The sequence below is a fragment of the Ursus americanus genome, chromosome 17 (assembly GCF_024610735.1).
Source record: "Ursus americanus isolate L20-20 chromosome 17, mUrsAme1.1.p, whole genome shotgun sequence".
NCBI classification, from domain to species: domain Eukaryota; kingdom Metazoa; phylum Chordata; class Mammalia; order Carnivora; family Ursidae; genus Ursus; species Ursus americanus.
In genome coordinates, this window is record NC_142143.1 from 37,801,162 (window position 1) to 37,819,303 (window position 18,142).

The window sequence follows — 18,142 nt, forward strand, 5'->3', positions numbered from 1 at the left end:
ACTCTGAATTCCATTTCTGATAATTTGGTTACATCCATATCCGTTACTTCTGTGGCAGAGGCCCCTGACTCACTGTCTTTTCTTTGCTGGGGGGGGCTTCTCCTTCTTGTCATTCTGATGAAGAGAGGTTGCGGGGTTTCCAGAGCCCAAAATTATTGACTGGGTCCCAGGCCGTGCCCCTTGTTTTATAGGGATCTTAGGGATGTGGGCTTCTTCTTTAAAGATTTTATTTATTTACTTATCTGAGAGAGGGAGACAGACAGTCAGCAAGAATGAAACAGAAGCAGGGGAGTGAGAGAGGAAGAAGCAGGCTCCCAGCGGAGGAGCCCGATGAGGGACTCCTTTCCGGAACGCCGGGATCACGCCCTAAGCCGAAGACAGGCGCTCAATGACGGCGCCACCCAGGCGCCTCCGGTTGTGGGCTTCTTGATTTTTCAGCCTGCCTTCTGTGTTCTGGGGGAGGGGCCTGCCGCGCCGATACTCAGGCAACCCTGTTTGGTTAGAGTCTCCGTGTCCCCTGCGAGGGGGGATGGGGATGGGCACGCTGTGAGCCGGTATTTCCAGGCTTTTGTTCTCTGGCGGCTTTCCCTGGCGGCCGGCTATGCCTCTTCTGAGGGTCAGAGCAGCAGAGGCTGCATTGTCGCAGAACAGAGGGATTGCGGCCCGTTCTCCACTGATGTTCCGGCCACTTTAACTCTGTTACTGTTGGTGCTGCTCAACCCTGCGGCGTCCCGGGATGTGCGCACCAACTCGGCGACCCTGCCCTCACTTCCAGGGCCGGCGCGTCTCTGTCCTTTGTGTTTCTAATGCCGCCAGCCACGGGCCCGCGCGTCTCTGTCCTTTGTGTTTCTAATGCCGCTAGCCACCGGCCGCCCCGCGCGCTCCCGGGTCTCCCGGTCTCAGTCTATGCCCGGTGAGCACACCTCGATTCCGGAGTTTCGTGAGAAGCCTGGTGGCGCGCGCTCCCGGTTCAGGGTCTCAGTCTGCTCTTTCGCGGGTGCCGACCGCGAGTCCGCCCGCTCCCCCGTGCAGGTGGCCCGCCAGCCGCCAGCCGCCCCGCGCGCGCTCCGGGAGTTCCCGGTCTCAGTCTGGATCCCGTGAGCACACCGGGATTCCGGTGTTCCGGGAGATGCCTGGTGGCGCGCGCGCGTTCACGGCTCACCGGTCTCAGTCCGCTCTCTCGCGGGTGCCCTCTGTGTGTCCCCCGCTCCCCCGTGCAGGTTCATTAAATGGAATTTTATAACAAGAATTTTAACATTTAACTTAAAGACCTTTCAGCAGAAAATAATAGATTAGTATAAAAGCTTTCCATTAAAAATGTTATTTTCATTTTCCAGTTAATGAATTAATCTCACATTGTTTAACCCAAAGGTAAACTGATGCATAAGAATTAAGTCAATGTCAGTTCTAAACTGACTGATGTTTTGATGTTTTAACTTAGACTTTGCAGTGGGCAGAACTGGGATTCCTCCAACATGTTCTCATGCTATCCCCTGGGACCTGTGAATGTTACCTACACAGCAGAATGGACTTTGCAAATGTGAGTTAGGATCTTGAGGCAGGGAGGTTATCCTGGGTTACAACCAGCTAGATCCGAAGCAATTACTAGAGTGTTTATCAGTGAGAAAGGCAGGCAGGAGTTTCAGAATCAGAGATTTGAAGATTCTATGCTGCTGATTTTGAAGATGGAGGAAGGAACCACGAACCAAGGAATATAGGTGCCTCTAGAAGCTGGAAAAGGCAAGGAAATGGATTCTCCCCTACAGTTTTAAGAGGGAATCAGTTCATATAGCCATTATGGAAAAGAGTATGGAGGTTCCTCAAAAAATTAGAAGTGGAACTGCCATATAATCTAGCAATCTCATTCTAGGTATATATCCGAAGGAAACAAAAAAAAAAAAATTACTATTTTGCTGTGGTGTATTCACCCCTATATTCACTGCAGTATTATACATAATAGCCAAGATAAAAAAACAACCTAAGTGTCCATGAATGGATGAAGGGATAACAAAAATGTAGTGTATACATGCAATTGGAGTATTATTCAACCATAAAAAAGGAAATCCCACCATTTGTGACAACAGGGATGACTCTTGAGGGCATTATGTCAAGTGAAGTTAAGTCTGTGATAGAAGACATACAGACAGGTCCTGTATGACCACATCTAAATGAGAAACCTATAAAAGTGGAGAACATATGGAAACAAAGAGTAGATTGGTGGTTACCAGGGGCTGGGGAGGGGGATCATTGGGAAGACATTGGTCAAAGGGTACAAACTTTTAATTATAAGATGAATAAATTCTGGGGATCTAATGTACAGCATGGTGACTACAGCTAACAAGACTCTGTTGTATATGTAGATGAAATTTGCTAAGAGAGAGGATCTTGAACGTTCTTACCGCACACACACAAAAGCATGTGGGGTGAAGGCTGTGTTAACTAGCGCAATTGTAATTATTTCATAATTAATATATCAAATCATTACAATGTACACCTTAAATTTAGACAATATTATTAATTATATCTCAAAGTTGGGGATTAAAAAAGGAATCAACTCTTCTGACAATTTGAGTTTAACTTAGTGAAACCTGTTTTGGACTTCCGACCTCCAGAACAAGAAAATAATAAATTTGTGTAGTTTTACATTTGTGATAATTCATCATAGCAGCAATAGAAAATTCAAGAGATAGAAAGCAGACCTCAAGATTTGTGATATGCTGCATATAGATGATTCTACAACTGGAATATTAGTGTGGGTTATTTCTATATTTTCTATGTTCTTTTTGTTCACCACCTTGACCTATCTCGTCTGCAGCTGTTCTCATGACACTAACATTGTACCAAGTCTCCCTCAAAGATAACCGATGGTTTTCCTGTGGCCAAACATAAACAGTGTTGTCCGTAGTATGAGAAAATCTTGATCATACATTCCTTTTTGAAATTTCCTTCTGCTGTTTTTTTCTGCTGCCCTTACCAGCACCGTCTTGTACGAGTCTGACATTTTTCCTCTTTCCTTTCCCGTTCCCAATTCTTTAAATGGAGTTGTCATTCAGTTCTTAGCCTCTTGTGCATTTTCACATTCGCTCACTGTTGAGCACCTTCTTTCCCATGCCTTAAACTTTTACATCAGTTATCCGTTCTGTTCCCTCTTACATACGCTGGAACTGTATCTCCCACTGCTTATAGAATGTTTCCTACGAATCCGTCATCTCAAACCAGTTCACCAAATCGGCTCTATGGCTCCTCTTAGTGCTTCAATGATTGCATGCTTGTTTTATCTTGAAACCACGTGGAAAATTTTCTCTCAAGCCTGATTGAGTGGAAAGTCATGCCATTTCTTCTTCCATATGTTTTGTGCTTCCATCTATTTCCACTTGTAAGGTGTGGGCCAGAGGTTACCTCCCATGTGACTGAGTCACTCATTCTTTGCTCAGTTCTATCCCTATGTCTTCCTCAAACATAGTTCTTCTTTCTTTAAATGCTACTCTTCTTTTTCTTTAGTCATTTAAATATTATTTCTCAAGGCTCAGTGAAAGTTTCTGTGTTGACAGATTTCTAAATAAAAATACTGTGTACTTTTGCTAAGATTTCCCCTCCCACCCAGTAAGAAATATTGACCATGTGGTAGAATACATTGGGTCATTGAGGCGAGTATACAAAGATGTATTATTGAAAAATCCAAATCTATAAAATATATCAAAGGCATTTTAATACAACCCCTTTCTACACATGAAATTCTACACTTCTTAAAAACTCAAAATTCAGCTCTTTATAGATTATTCATGAACTGAAGTACTGGTATTCAATGAAAACACACAAAAAAATTGGGAACCATTTAGAAGTGAATTTGCATTAGCATGTCTTCTTTTGGGGGAGAAAAATCAACTGTTACCCCTTATCAAGAGAGGCCATTCTTTCATGAGGAGTTGGCATAAGTTAAGCAGTTAAAAAAATTAAGTATTTAAACACCTACTTATTGAACGTCTATTTTCCTGGCATTTTTTACGGGGCTGTAATACAGTGCCCAGCAGGGTTTGTATAATCATGAAGCTTACTACTTACCTCGTACATTTAAAAACTTGGTGCTATTTACTTTTTTAAAAGTAAAGTTCTTAAATTTTCCAAACCTCAGTAATTAGAGGATAATATGGTGTTTTCAGAGAGAATCTCCATGGCTTCATGTGCTCTCGTGTACAAATTTAGTGCTCTAAGGGGGACGTTTATTGATGAAAGCGACGACTAAATATTCTTTTTACAATAAAAATGTTATCCTCAGCTTGAAAAATATCATTTTTTTTTTCTCCAAGGGGCTTTGGCACTAAGCAAATTTGTCAACATTATTGACTTAAGAGGTCCTCATAAACTTTTTTTTTAAAAGTAGACACTTCAAATTTCTTTCTCTTTAATATCACTGAGGACAAGGTTTTGTGGAGGGTACATTTATGAAAAGGAAGAGCTTACTGAAGAGTAGCCCTGGGTGTCCTGTTTATGCCCCCAAATCCAAAGTCTGCTCATTGGGCAGATGAGTCCTACAGAATGAACAGTTGGGGAGAGAAACTTTATAAAATTTGCACAAGGTGTCCAACGGCCAAGAAGAGCCCAGTTCTAGATCTCCTATTCTAAGCTTTCACTTCTAAATAGACTCCCCCCGCCCCCATTCTCTAAAATGCCTAACTCAGTCCTACCAGCTTAGTGCTCAGTAAACGTGAAGTGACTTGAAAGAAACACGCCGCCATGTTCTTGGGCTCAGGCACACGTAGAGTGGGATGGTCTCTGAGGTACAGCACTGTCTCCTGTAAGTTTCCCTTCGGTCTGCCACTCAGTTGCATTTCCTCAGCTCCAGCTCTCTGCTGCCACATCCCCGTGTGTTAGCTTTTGTAGTCTCCTAGGCTGGCAACCTTCTGGTGGATTCGTTCATTGGGTTTAGATACAATCTAGGGCAAAACTCACTGTTTTTTATTTCTGCCTCGATTTCACTTTCAAGGGCAGCTCTGCATTATCTGGCAGGTTCCATTCCCATTCAGCATATCAAGAAACAACCTAAAATCCATATCTCTTTCACAAGATGGGCTGTATTTTCCTCTCTGAGAAATAGAAGCTCACGCATTTACATCAGTCCTAGGTATTTCAGCCAAGAGCTTAGGGATGATCTAGGTAATACCGTTGCTATGGCCACTCCAGAAATGCAGCAATAACTTCAAGCCTTTTTTACCTTTGCCATGTCTCTGTTTTGTCCTGAGTGCCTCATCGCTGCACTAACGTCTGTATGATTCATCTTATGAAGAACTTACGCATGTCTTCAATCTTAGGTTTACTGCAGCTATTTTACCAACTTCCAGGTTTACCCCAAACAATCTGTCTTTCTAGATCATCCGGCATTGATGCAAGGTGCAGAATAGAATGTGAAAATAGTTTTACTGTTAAATGGTAAGAAAAAGAACCTATTTCAAAGCTTTACTTTTAGACTGTTTATGAATGATTTTAAACACACAAGGATAATTTTTCAAGAATTGGCAAAAAGCCATATAAGCCTTGTAGTTTAAGGCTTTTTCTAAATTGCAAAATGCAAATAGAAATAAAGCACTGGAAATATGTGGATTAATATACTCATTAACCACCTCCGGAGACAGCACATTAAATGTGAGATTTGAAACACTGTATGAAGTCACACAGAATATGGCTTAAGAATAAACCAACCAGTCAAAGGTCAGAATGAGGAGTTTCTCATTATAGACTGAAACAGCTTCAAAGACTATGCATTCTTCGCTCCTGGGTATTAAACAAACTTTTTCTTCAGTCTTGAGGATAGAGTTCGAAGCCTCTGTTGAATTATAGGCCTCTTTTAAAATATGACAAAAATATCTAGTGTCTTGATGGGAAAATACGTGTGTGTGTGCACACAGGGCGTGTGCTATGTATTTAAATTTCTATACAATTGGGAATGTATGGCACCCTTGTGAAGGTTACAGTTCCTGGTCTAAAAGATTGTTGGATTCCAAATTAAAAACTCCTTTCCCACAAGCATCAGGGTAAAATTCACCAAGATGAAGGAATTTAAAACAAACAAAAAACTTAATCCTTCATTTGGTCATTTGACCTTTTATTTTCTTGGCCATCTGCTATGTGCTTATACTGTGCTGGGGATGGTGGGGGAACAGAGAAGGCGGGTCCTTCTCTCTAGGACCTTGCAAAGACTACCTTCCAGGAAAAAAAAACACCCCAAAACTAGGAGATAGACAGTACAGGATTAAACACAAAATTCAGCAGAGTAGGTGAGCTCCATAGGCGGCAAATTAGGGACGAGTAAGGTAATGGGTCCTAGAGTTCAATCAAAGCTCCAAGCAAGAGGTCGAGTCTTGAGGTGACCTCCAAAACCTTGCTTGCTACGTAGTGAAAATAGCATTTTGGGAACTCCAGTTCTTTTCCTCCCTTTCTTCCTTCCTGACTCCCTCCCCTCTTACCTGTAGTCTACCTGCGTGTCTCCCTCCTCTCTCTTCTTCCTTAATCCTTCTCCTCTTTCCTTTGGTTTTTAGATTCCTTTAACTTCTCTTATAGTGACTACCTTGTTAAACAAAGCTCTCAGTAAAACACTTACAAAAGAGTCTATATGAGATTTTTTTTTTTTGTCACACTAAATGGAAAGACAATTCCTTATAGTAAACACATGTAGCCTTCCCTAAATAGCCTTCAGAATTACCCTCTTAACACATTCTCCTCTTACATAGTTCTGTTCGGCTTTTTCAATATGTGCTCCTGACAAAAAGCAAACTGGAAGATATGTCTGTGTGAATAGGTTATAAAAATGATCCAAGCCGTTGGGTAAAGTTAGCTACTCATTAAGGCAGATGGATTGTATGAGCAGTAATAGAGAGGCGCATTCATTCATTCACTCATTCACTCTTCCAAGTGTCTGTTTAACACACTAATGCTCAGGACATTGAAAGAATAATGAACAAGTTGGAAATAATTTACTTAAACAGCTTAAAGTCCAGCTGGGCAGATGTGATTATTATACGTGAAGCGAATTGTGAGCAACACCGGACAGTATGTTAAATGCCAAATTAAATGGGGTCTTTGGCTTGACTCTGATTGCGTTATGTAGTCGCAGCAATCTTACTCATCAAAGGAACACTTATTTAGAATTATTTTTAAAAACCTTAAAACTTAATAAAATGGGAAATCTGCCCTTTAAAAAAACTGTTAATACATTTAAAAAGCTTCAGGAAAATACAGTCCTTTGAAAAGCACAAAATCATTTAAAAAACTGTTAGTATATTTAAAAAACTTCAGTAAAATATGTTGCTTTGAAAAGCACGAAATCACAACCTGTACACTGAGAAATTTTTAACAGAACGCCTATCTGTCGATCTGATTTTGGTAGGTATTGTCTATGGAACAAATTCGCAGCCCCTGCTGAATAACTTAGTAAGGTTATTGATGTTTCTTGTTGAATGCCATGATTCGTCTTGATAACAAAAGTTTGTTGACTGAAGGCCATTTTATCTGCACAGGCATTAATCAAATAATTAATTTTATAAAATGTCTCTAATAATAGTCTGCTTTCCACGATAAGGCAAAGTCATCCGTATCTTTGCAATATTGGAATGTCTGAAATTTGACATGGAAAATGATGTTGGGTCTTCAGGCAGAGATAAGCCCCCGCAGGACTTCCCGAGGATTTAGATAAGGCTGCAGTCAGCCCGGGAGCTTGCCCTGTGCAGGCTCCAGGGAGAAGTGCATTGGTAAACAGGAACGGATGCCAGGTGAGTTGGCAGAAGCGAAGGCAATTCATGGGCTAATCAGTCCGGAAGCCTTTGGAAGTTTGTAACAGTTTTCAATCATGCTGTGGACAACACAATTTCGTGGTTAAAGGGAAATCCATTTATCCCAACAAATTTGTAGCATGTCTCTCTTGAGTTCTGATTTCCAAGTTCAAAACTGAAAAAGAGTACGTCTCAGGTTTTTCTTCCCCTAAGCGGAAGCTAACGTTATTCTTTTGTATGGAAAGGCTTCACAATAAGCATCTTTTGGATTCTGATTCAATTGGTATTTGGTTTTCTTTTGACGCTTTGAATCTGGTTAACCTTGTCTTGAATCTGTTTTCTGTCTTTGGCAGAAATGTCCAAGTAAAAAAAAAATTGATTCCAAGACCTGAATATGGTACCTGGTGGCAACTTTTGGATATTTCAATATTTGAGTCTCTACTTGTTTCTTTTCAAAGCAATTTCATAACATGATTAAATCCAATTACAGTAAAAGAACATCAGCTATACGGGCACATAGATTCCCTGCTTCTCGATGCTAGCGTACAACTTCAGCCAGCAGTTAGAAGAAACAAAGAAAAATGCCGCCTAGCCTTATTACCTCCTGTTTTGGAAGGATTTTTTCCCCCGTACTTCCTGTTCATTATTCTAGGGGAAAGTCACAACGTTTTTAGAATTCTCTGTAACTTGGAGCAGTTTGATTGTACTGACAGAACTGTGTGGTTGCTATGCATGAGCGAGGAAGAGCAGGGTGTTTGAGTCTTTCCAGTCATGAAAAGGAAGAGTCAGCCTCATTAATTTCATTACTATACAAAGTGACAGGTAGACAACAGTGAAAACAAAGCCCCTTGCTTGTCTAGCTATCCACAGGACATTTTTCCTTGATTATCCAATGGATTCCTGCTGCTACAGACCAAACTTACTAATTTTCCTCTCCAACTGCTGTTTTCTCTGTTTCTCTCAGTGTATTTTTCTCCCTGGCAATTTGTAGCATTTCTTCTTTTCGTTTCCTGGTTCTTGGATTTGAATTTTCATCTTTATTTTTCTACAACTCCCGTGATTCTTGATTTATTTTCTGTTCTTGCTTTTGAAGGGACTGCCCTATGCATGCATTTATATATAATATATATATATATATGCTTCTCTCTCTCTCTCTTCTCTCTCTCTATATATAGTGGCTTTTTTTGTTCCTTTTTCTTTTATATCTTTTAAATCTTATCCCCCTTCTTTTAGAGTTTATACTTCAAGCACTGCAGCTATGAGCATATGACCTCAGGGCCCTGTGTGAATCATGCTCATTTTTGTAAATTTGCCCAGATCTTCACTGAGAATGTATTATTTTCTTGATTCTCTTTTCCTTGTCAGACTTAGTGATTTCCTCCCTTAAAAGACTCCTGGTACACTTCCTCCAAAGGTCTGCCTGAGTAATACCACACCCGAGCACTTTATATTGTCTCTCATCCACATTTACTTATGCTTTCTCACTTGTATTATCATATATTGATCCTTATTTTCTAGTAGCTTTGTAATTTGCCTCTTCAACATGGGGGCGCTACTTGAAGAGGGACAACATTACCTTCCTTTCCTTGGCCTTCCATGAAATATCAGTTGGGTTGGGTATGTGGGAAGTCATAAACAAATGCTTACTGAAGAAATGAAGGCGTAATTAGAGACAAAGTCTTCTTCAACTATTGTTTGTACATAGTGAGGATGTGGCTCCATTGGACTTGTTAAAACTAAAGGGTATACTTTTTTTTTTTGATACTACAGATCAAATCGTGATAAAACTTTAGAGATAAACCAGTTTGTCCAGATCATTCAGAAAATTTGTGCAAGTATTCCATATTTTTTCTTCTAGAAGATTATGGAAAAAGCAGTAAAGTTCATTTTATTCCTGTCTGTTATTGTCCCAATTTTTATGTTGTATACCCCCGAGAAAGATGCTCTTCAAGAATTATATTAGTAATGCTGATATGGGTTTTCCTTTCTTATATCCAGCACCTGCGGTATTCCCTAATTTTATTTCTCATTTATATAGTTATTTCACTTTGTGAGCCCCTTTCACATTACCTCAGCCCAGTTGACCCTAAAAACTAAATTGCAGAGAAGCTAAGGTGGTGGGTACCAGAATCTCCATTTTATAGATGAGAACACTAAGAATCTGAAATGTGGCTTCTGTAACATGATTCTCATTAGGGTTGGGATCACACTTAGGTCTTCAATTTTTCATGCTCTTTCCATATATTTGGGCATTCTTTTGTGTCCACAATGAATCTTGAGCAAATATTCACTAATTATATTATTGCTAAGAAGAGTTTAGTTGGTAAGCATATTTGTATAGGATTCTCAGGCTTCTTTTTTTTTTTTTTTAAAGATTTTATTTATTTATTTGACAGAGATAGAGACAGCCAGTGAGAGAGGGAACACAAGCAGGGGGAGTGGGAGAGGAAGAAGCAGGCTCATAGCAGAGGAGCCTGATGTGGGGCTCGATCTGAGAACGCCGGGATCATGCCCTGAGCCGAAGGCAGACGCTTAACCGCTGTGCCACCCAGGCGCCCCTCTCAGGCTTCTTCTAACTGGAATAATTTTTTATCGTTTATGCCAAATCCATGAAAATCAGTTGTGAAAAAATCTGATAATAATCATAACATCAATGGGTGATATCAGGTAGGAGAAAGATCAGGAATCTTGACTCCAAGTTCTGCCACTCAAATTGCCGAATAAATTTGATCCAAGTTATTTAAACTTTTCTGAACCTCAGATTCAACATCTATAATATGGGAGGTGGGTGGAGAGAGGAGACTCTGAGATAAACTCTGTAAGTGATTTGTGACATGTAAATTTGTAATATGCAAAGTACTCAGCATGGTGGGTAACATGAAGGAGGGTTTTAAATACCAGTTATTTTTATTTGCCAGCAAGTCCTATTAAATTTCATAGTCTGAAAATGCTTAAAACTTGACTGAAAAAGAAAACTCTAAAAGTTACGTAGATAAAAGATGAAATACAAGCAATTTTGTATGTATGCTACAACTTCCAGCATACTTGACATGCTGTACCCTAATGATACCGCAGAATGTCAGGGTAACATTGTAAAATTAAGATTGCTGTCAAAAAACTGAAAGGCAAAGCATTTTGGTAGTGTTCAAGCTACTCATGGATAAATAATGGAATAAATAAATAAAACTTTTGGGGAGAATAATAGTTCTTTAAAATCACAGTGACCAAATAATTGTTTTTTACTCAAATAATATGAGCAGCATTAGAATAATATTAAAATTTGTGCTAATGTAAATAAACATAATATGCACTGCTTTGTATTTTCAAAAATTAGCCCAGCTAACACTACCTGAGGTAAATGTTTTAACGCAGCAGTAAAGATATTAGTGGCAAGAATTTTATTCTTTCTAACTGGCAAAATGATAGGTTTTGCTTGATTACGCTCAATTCTGTGGTGCTTATGCATCAACAACAATATATGCTCTTGGGTGCTGCTTTTTTTTTTTTTTCCTTCAAAACTGACCAACTATTTTAAGTGACTGAGAAAGCTAGCTTGAATTCAGTGTTTTTTTTTCAATAATTACATTTTAAAATTATAATTTTTTATCAAGAACCAACTTTGAATGTATGTAATGTTTCCACTGAATAATTTACAACATAGTTTGAGTTTATTATTTTATATAAGTACTATGATCTTCATTCATAAACTGAAAATTTAAGGTACCAGAAATACTGTGACTGTCCAAAGATCTTAGGAGAGAATCATGGCCCGACCTCAAATTCAGTCCTTTGAACCATCAAGCTCTTTCTATTAATCCAAGCTCTGATTCTTCCCATTTCAAATCAATCAATGATGATAAGATTTAGATTTACGCAGGATCACAATATTAGTCCTTTACTATTTAAATCCTTCCGATGCCATATTCATTTAATATGTCTTACTCATTAATTTTGTGCTGTTTCTGCCCATAATTTTCAAGAAAACAGGTAGGAGCCTACAGCTGAACTTTACATTTTACATATGAACTTTACATATGATTTAGTAAATTAGTGAGATAGAGAATTACCTTTAAAGATTAAAAACTATGAAACTTACTGGAAGCAATAGCTTTTTTTGTTTTTCTTCAGTACTTTACTTACATGTAACCATCTAAATCAAGAACCAGGTCACTGTGCTAATATTACAATGTTTACTTCCTTAGAGGCTCACTAGATCCAGACGCTGCCCAGAAGAAACAGAATAATCTTGGTATGCTAGCAGCCTCTTAAGATTCTTGGAAAAACAATAGTGGGTACATAACATATTCGGGCAAATGCCTTTCAAGCAATGTAAGATTTTATGTTTGAAGTTCATCTTAATGCTTGTAATTGAAAGAATTAAAGAGAATTTAGTGGGCTGATGTGAGTAATCTGTTTGAGGGTCACACTATTCTTTCTGAAAAGAATGTTTACTTTAAATTATTGATGGACAGAAAGGAGAAAAATAGCAGAGCACTTAACATAAAATAGATCATCAGAAGAAGGATCTTGAGGAAAAAACAACCAAGAAATGGAGAACGTTATCTCCTACTGAAAAGTTTACAGCAGACCTCAGAAGTATAGCACGTTGACTTGTAAGTGACAACTGATTGCTCTAAATCAGTTTTTAAATCAGTGTGCTTTGAAGTCTACCATCCATTTTAGACAAAAGGCATGAAACTTCGGAAGGCATTCTATGGACGTTGCAGAAGGGGCAGTAAGTAACTTTGTTCGTGCTAATCTGGCTCAGCTCCCTCCTTGAATGCCGTGTTCCACACTTCACTCCTGGTCCTTCTGGAAGCACAAGGTGCTGCCTCATGCCTTGGTTTTCTCTTTTCCATTTACTCTACCTCCTCTGTGGGCTGCTCTGTGCGTATTTGACACGTGGGGGAGTAAAGAGAGGGAGAATAGAGAGAACGGAGTCTGGGGAAGCTATTTGGAGCTATTTTGTTCTTTGGCATTTTTTCTGATTGTCCCTGAGCAGCCATCTAAATTGTGAAATGGGGAGGAGAGATGGTAAATGGTATGAGGAGTGCAGTATGTTTCCAGAAGAGCTGAAGCCCGATCTCTGCTGCAGTTCTCAAAAGGTGGCAGAGAAGGAAGGCAGTTAGGTATCCATGTTCCTACCTTATGAGAAGGGTGTCAGTTGCTTTATTTAAGGGTTGTATGGATGAGAATTTCAGGTACAATCTCAAAACTACAAATGTGAAAATGATGAAGGTGAACTTAAAGATGTGCATTCTTTGATAAAGTACCAGTGCTGTGTAGAGTTGGACATGTGCTGTGATTACATAATAGTGTAAAACGTGATCTTGGCTCTAGTCCTCACCCCAGTCCCCACCAATCAAAACCAGATTCTACAACAGCAGATGCTAACACCTACGGCTGGAAAAATATCAGAGAGGAGTCATGAGGTTGGAGTTAGATAGGAGAAGTTTCTTTTTCTTCAGAAAGATGAGATAAATTCTGTTTATTTTGAGTGATTTTGTAATTTTTCTAGGCAAAAGTCCAACTGTGCTATAAAACAAAATAGGCTCCTTGGGGGGGGAAAAGCAACGTATAAAGGGGAAAAGTCTGTTTACCACAACTGATGAGACTTGTAATCAATATATAGTAATGGAAAAGAAGTTTCTCAGATGGCTAAAACATTACTCTGTTACTGTTATAAAGCAACACACAAGAGTTTTGCTTTTCTAGGTCAGAATAGATTTGGATTAATTGACTTCATAGAGTCTTTAAAAATGTTTATGTGTGAATTTTAATAAATGTGAAATTAAATAACAGAAACAGTAAAATCCTGGAAAATCAGTTATAATGTTATGTATTTGTTCCACTCTACGTGGTACACTGGAAGGTACTAGAGGTTTGGAGTCAATCAGTTTATTTTTTTAATTTGTTTTTTAAAGATTATATTTATTTGAGAGAGAGAATGAGCAAGAGAGAGAGCACAAGCCAGAGGGAGAGGGAGAAGCAGACTCCCCACTGAGCAGGGAGCTCAACATGGGGTTCGATCCCAGGACCCTGGGATCATGACCTGAGCTGAAGGCAGATGTTTAACTGACTGAGCCACCACTTGCCCTTCAACTCTGAGTTTAAGATTCAGTAAGTCTTTGTCTTCTTTGAGCCTTTATTTTTCTACATGAAAAGTGGGGATAATACCACAATACTAACTGTGAGAATTACATGAGGTGATACATTTGAATACCTGGCACATAGATGGGGTTAAAAAATGCTAATTCTTTTCCCCATTTTAAATAGTAAGTAATATATATATATGAAATTCTATTCTAAAATTTAATAGTTTTATTGTAAAAGTATTTTTGTTGAAATATAATTGATATACAATATATCAGTTCCAGGATTACATCATAGAGATTCAATATTTTTATCTATTACAAAATGACCCCATGATAAGTTACCATCTGTGATCATAGAAAGATATTACGGTCTTATTTATCATATTCCCGATGCTGTACATTATGTCCCCATGACTTACTACGTGGAAGTTTGTATTTCTTAATCCCCTTCCCCACCCAACCTATTTGCCTTCTGGTAACTAACAATTGGTTTCCTGTATCTGAGTCTGTTTGTTTTGTTTGTCCATTTGTTCTTCTGGGTCCACGTATAAGTGAAATCATACGGTATTTGTCTCTCTGTCTCACTTATTTTGCTTAGCATAATCCCTCAAGGTCCATCCACGTTGTTCCAAATGGCAAAGATAAAAATATTTCCTGGAAACATATTTAAAATTATTAGACCCAAAGAATAAAGCTCTAAAACCTGCTGGGTTTCCTCTAAAGACCTTGTTCTCTTTGCCTCTCTAAAAATTAAAGTAAAAGAAAATTGACCCAATGTAACTTCTACAATTTGAAAGGAATGTAGACAATTTGGAGTTAATCCAGTATACATTAAGGAAGATACTTAAATCTTAGACTTACACAAGAATAAAGAACACGTTCTCTATTTTCTGAGAAGGAAGAGTGAGAGGAAATAAACAGTGTAGCAGAAGAGATTGAAAATATTGGAGGCAGAGAGGTAGAAATCTCTTTAAGAACTAATGCATATTGAAAGAATTTTTTAAAGAGCAGCAAAATTTTAAAAGAGCATATATGGTTAAATCTTCTAGGCAGTGAAGGTAAGCAGGCAGTTTTGTTTTTCATGCCTGGCTATGACTTACAGAGCCTTCACTGGTTTTTAAGTCTGTGGCTTTAAAGTATACTCATACTGTTAGGGGAACCAGAATAGTAGTTTGAAAATACTAAGCACTCTGGCCTTTATAACGCCAGAGAACAATGACAGGTGGGGTCAGGTTGGACTGGAGGGATTGCCCGAGATGGTTCAGGTCCCAGCAGTGAGGTGACTTCTGAGCCATGCTTAGCAGTTTACAATGAGTTCCAGATAAGTCTTTATTCTTTGGTCTCATATAGTATGGTCAAATATTTTAATATAAAGTTATTCCTCTTTGTTTTTAACAGAATGGCTTGAGACACAGGTCTATGGGAAAACAATGACAGTTTTCTGTACAAATAATTTATTAAATTTTTCCTTAGGACAGTATTCTAACATGCAGATAGAAATGGAAAGGGTTTTAAATGTCAACTTTTGAAGAGATTTGATCATTGAACGAGTAGTGTGGGTTGCAGAAAAACAAAATGAGATTAGGAGTTGCAAGAGCTCAGCCATGTGAGAAAGTTCAGATGTGGGAAAGGTAAGCGCCTCACTGCTTGGCATCATCCTCGGCCCAAGACACAGTTTTAGTTCAGAAAGATGGGATTACCAGAACAGAACAGAATGTTATTTTACAGTTCATTTTAACTGTCCCAGAGTTAATGAAGCATGGGAAGTTGCTGTCACTTTGTGGGTATTAGGATAGATTTGAAAATTCTGGTTATTACAGGAACTTTGATTTCATAAATCTGAATTTCTTATTAGAGTAGCATTACAGAAAAATGGAGCTTTTATGGTATTTGTGGTTCTCTGAGGAAGCATCTTGTATCGGTTTATGAAGGTGTTTTGGGGGGGGGTGTATACGAAGTATGCCAGCAATAAAAGTGTCTTCTCAGACACAGTATTTCTAGAACTTGATGACTGCCGGCATTATTAGGGGCAAGAGAACAACAGCAAAGCCTTTAAAGTCTACTTTGAAGTTCAGTGAAATAGCCTTTTTCTCTAACTGCTTATTGACTTCAGCCAATCATGAGAAGATACTCAGAGTATTTTGCAATTTCAGAGCAACCAAGGAAGCTTGACTGAAACGGATCAAAATGAAGTAAATGCACCAGAACGATAGTAGATCAATTAGAGGTTCAACTCCGAGTTCTATCAAAACAGTCCTGCATTTGGATTTATCCAAGGCCACGGGAAGTAAGGAACAGTGAAATTAAAGGAAAATCTTGTAAATGAGATTCTGCAAGTTTTTGTTCTTTCTGGCTGTGAATGCCCGTAGGAAAAACAGGTATATGTGAAGCTTTCTGAGGTGTATTTGCCCTTTGCCTTGTATGTCTTTACCTGATCAAGTCCCTTTAGGAAAAGCTGAGGTTTTTAATGGCATGGTTACTATGGAAGTGAGAAATGTCTTCAATCATCGTCTTCTTTTCCCTGCCTTATTTAAGCTCTAAGCTTATAGGTGTTAGGCTCTATCAAATTCCGAATATGCAATAAATAGGAAATTCAATATAATGCCTGCTATGGTTTGCAATGTTTAAGAACTGTGAATGGACTTTCACCTTGTTTTAAATTTAGAGCTCTGAATTATATTTTCTTATAGTACGATGAATATTAAGTTTAGATGTGCATATCAAATGAAGCCTTTTTCTTTAATTGGAAAAATGGAAAATGATTTGGTGAGTACAGAGAAGAGGAAGAGAAAGCCCAGGTTCAAACCGATGATAGAGTTGACCCATAGCAACACTGGTTTGAACTGTGTGGGTCCATTTACACGTCTATTTTTTTTTTTAAATACTACTGCAAATGTGTGTTCTCTTCCTTATATTTCTTTTTTTTTTTTTAAAGATTTTATTTATTTATTCGACAGAGATAGAGACAGCCAGTGAGAGAGGGAACACAAGCAGGGGGAGTGGGAGAGGAAGAAGCAGGCTCATAGCAGAGGAGCCTGATGTGGGGCTCGATCCCGGAACGCTGGGATCATGCCCTGAGCCGAAGGCAGACGCTTAACCGCTGTGCCACCCAGGCGCCCCTCTTCCTTATATTTCTTAACATTTTCTTCTCCCTAGCTTCCTTGATTGTAAGAATATAGTATATAATATGTATACAAAATACATTAATTGACTGTTGATGTTATTGGTAAGGCTTCCAGTCAATAGAAGGCTGTTAGTGGTTAGGTTTCTGGCGAGTCAAAAGCTATAGATTTCCGGCTGTGTGGGAATAGGGGTTGCCCCTAATCCGTATGTTGTTCAAGGGTCAACTGTATACTGAATATTTAAATTGATTTATACTGAACATTTCCTTCTTTTTATGTGAGAGAAGCTTCCATTCTCCTCAGGTTATATTTTCCATTTCTCCATCACCAAACCTTCAGATCACCTCTGATTAATTTCTGCCCAAACGACCCATAGTTTTACCACTTTAACAGTCACTTCTTCATGTTTTCCCTTCTTGTCCTCATCTGTTACGCATATGTTTAGAGTTGCCTTTGTGGCACATGCAATTTCGTATTCAGCTTTTTTATTATTAATTTTCACATTTTACTACATGGACTTGATGAATTCTTTCAAAGATTATTATTAAGCAAAAGGGAAGAAGCATGATGTCCATTCACCCCACACTAAAGCTGAAAAACTAAAAGATGATAGGTACTGCTGAGCTGCCTCTCACCACCTCTGATTGCATTCTGTTCTCTCTTCGCAAGAGGTAACCTCTGCATGAAATCAAACATTTTTTATTCCTGTGCATTTCTTTATGCCTTTACATGAGTGTCTTCTTAGAAACATTTTAGATTTAACTTTTTTTTTTTTAGACTTTTTATTCCTAAGAGAACTACAGCACACATCATAGCAAAAGTCTCAGCACTTCTTTGAATTTCATGGGTTAGAGTCAAAATAGCCTAACTTCAAAACTACAGCAGTGTAGTAAGGGCACCGGACGTGATTCATCTTGCAGGTGACCCAGAGATCTCCCACATGCCCTGAAATCCATGCTAGACATCTTCTATGCAGTGCCGTAGTCACACTCTGTATGCTTGGAAGGACCGTTACTGTTTACGACAGTAACACTTTCAGGCAGCCTCCCGCCTCTGTGCCTTGTGTAGTTGGCATTCTCATTTCATTGGGACTATTTGAAGTGAGGGGTGCTAAATCAGAAAAACAAACATAGAACTCTGCCTTCGAACGCTGTCACAATCA

The 18,142-nt window shown here is 38.8% G+C and overlaps 1 protein-coding gene and 1 long non-coding RNA gene across 2 annotated transcripts in view; one reads left to right on the forward strand and one right to left on the reverse strand.

Moving 5' to 3' along the window:
- SYT1 (synaptotagmin 1) overlaps positions 1–18,142 on the reverse strand; it is an 820,357-nt gene that overhangs the window by 165,220 nt on the left and 636,995 nt on the right. The window lies entirely within an intron of this gene.
- LOC148108663 (uncharacterized) overlaps positions 1–18,142 on the forward strand; it is a 403,649-nt gene that overhangs the window by 118,195 nt on the left and 267,312 nt on the right. The window lies entirely within an intron of this gene.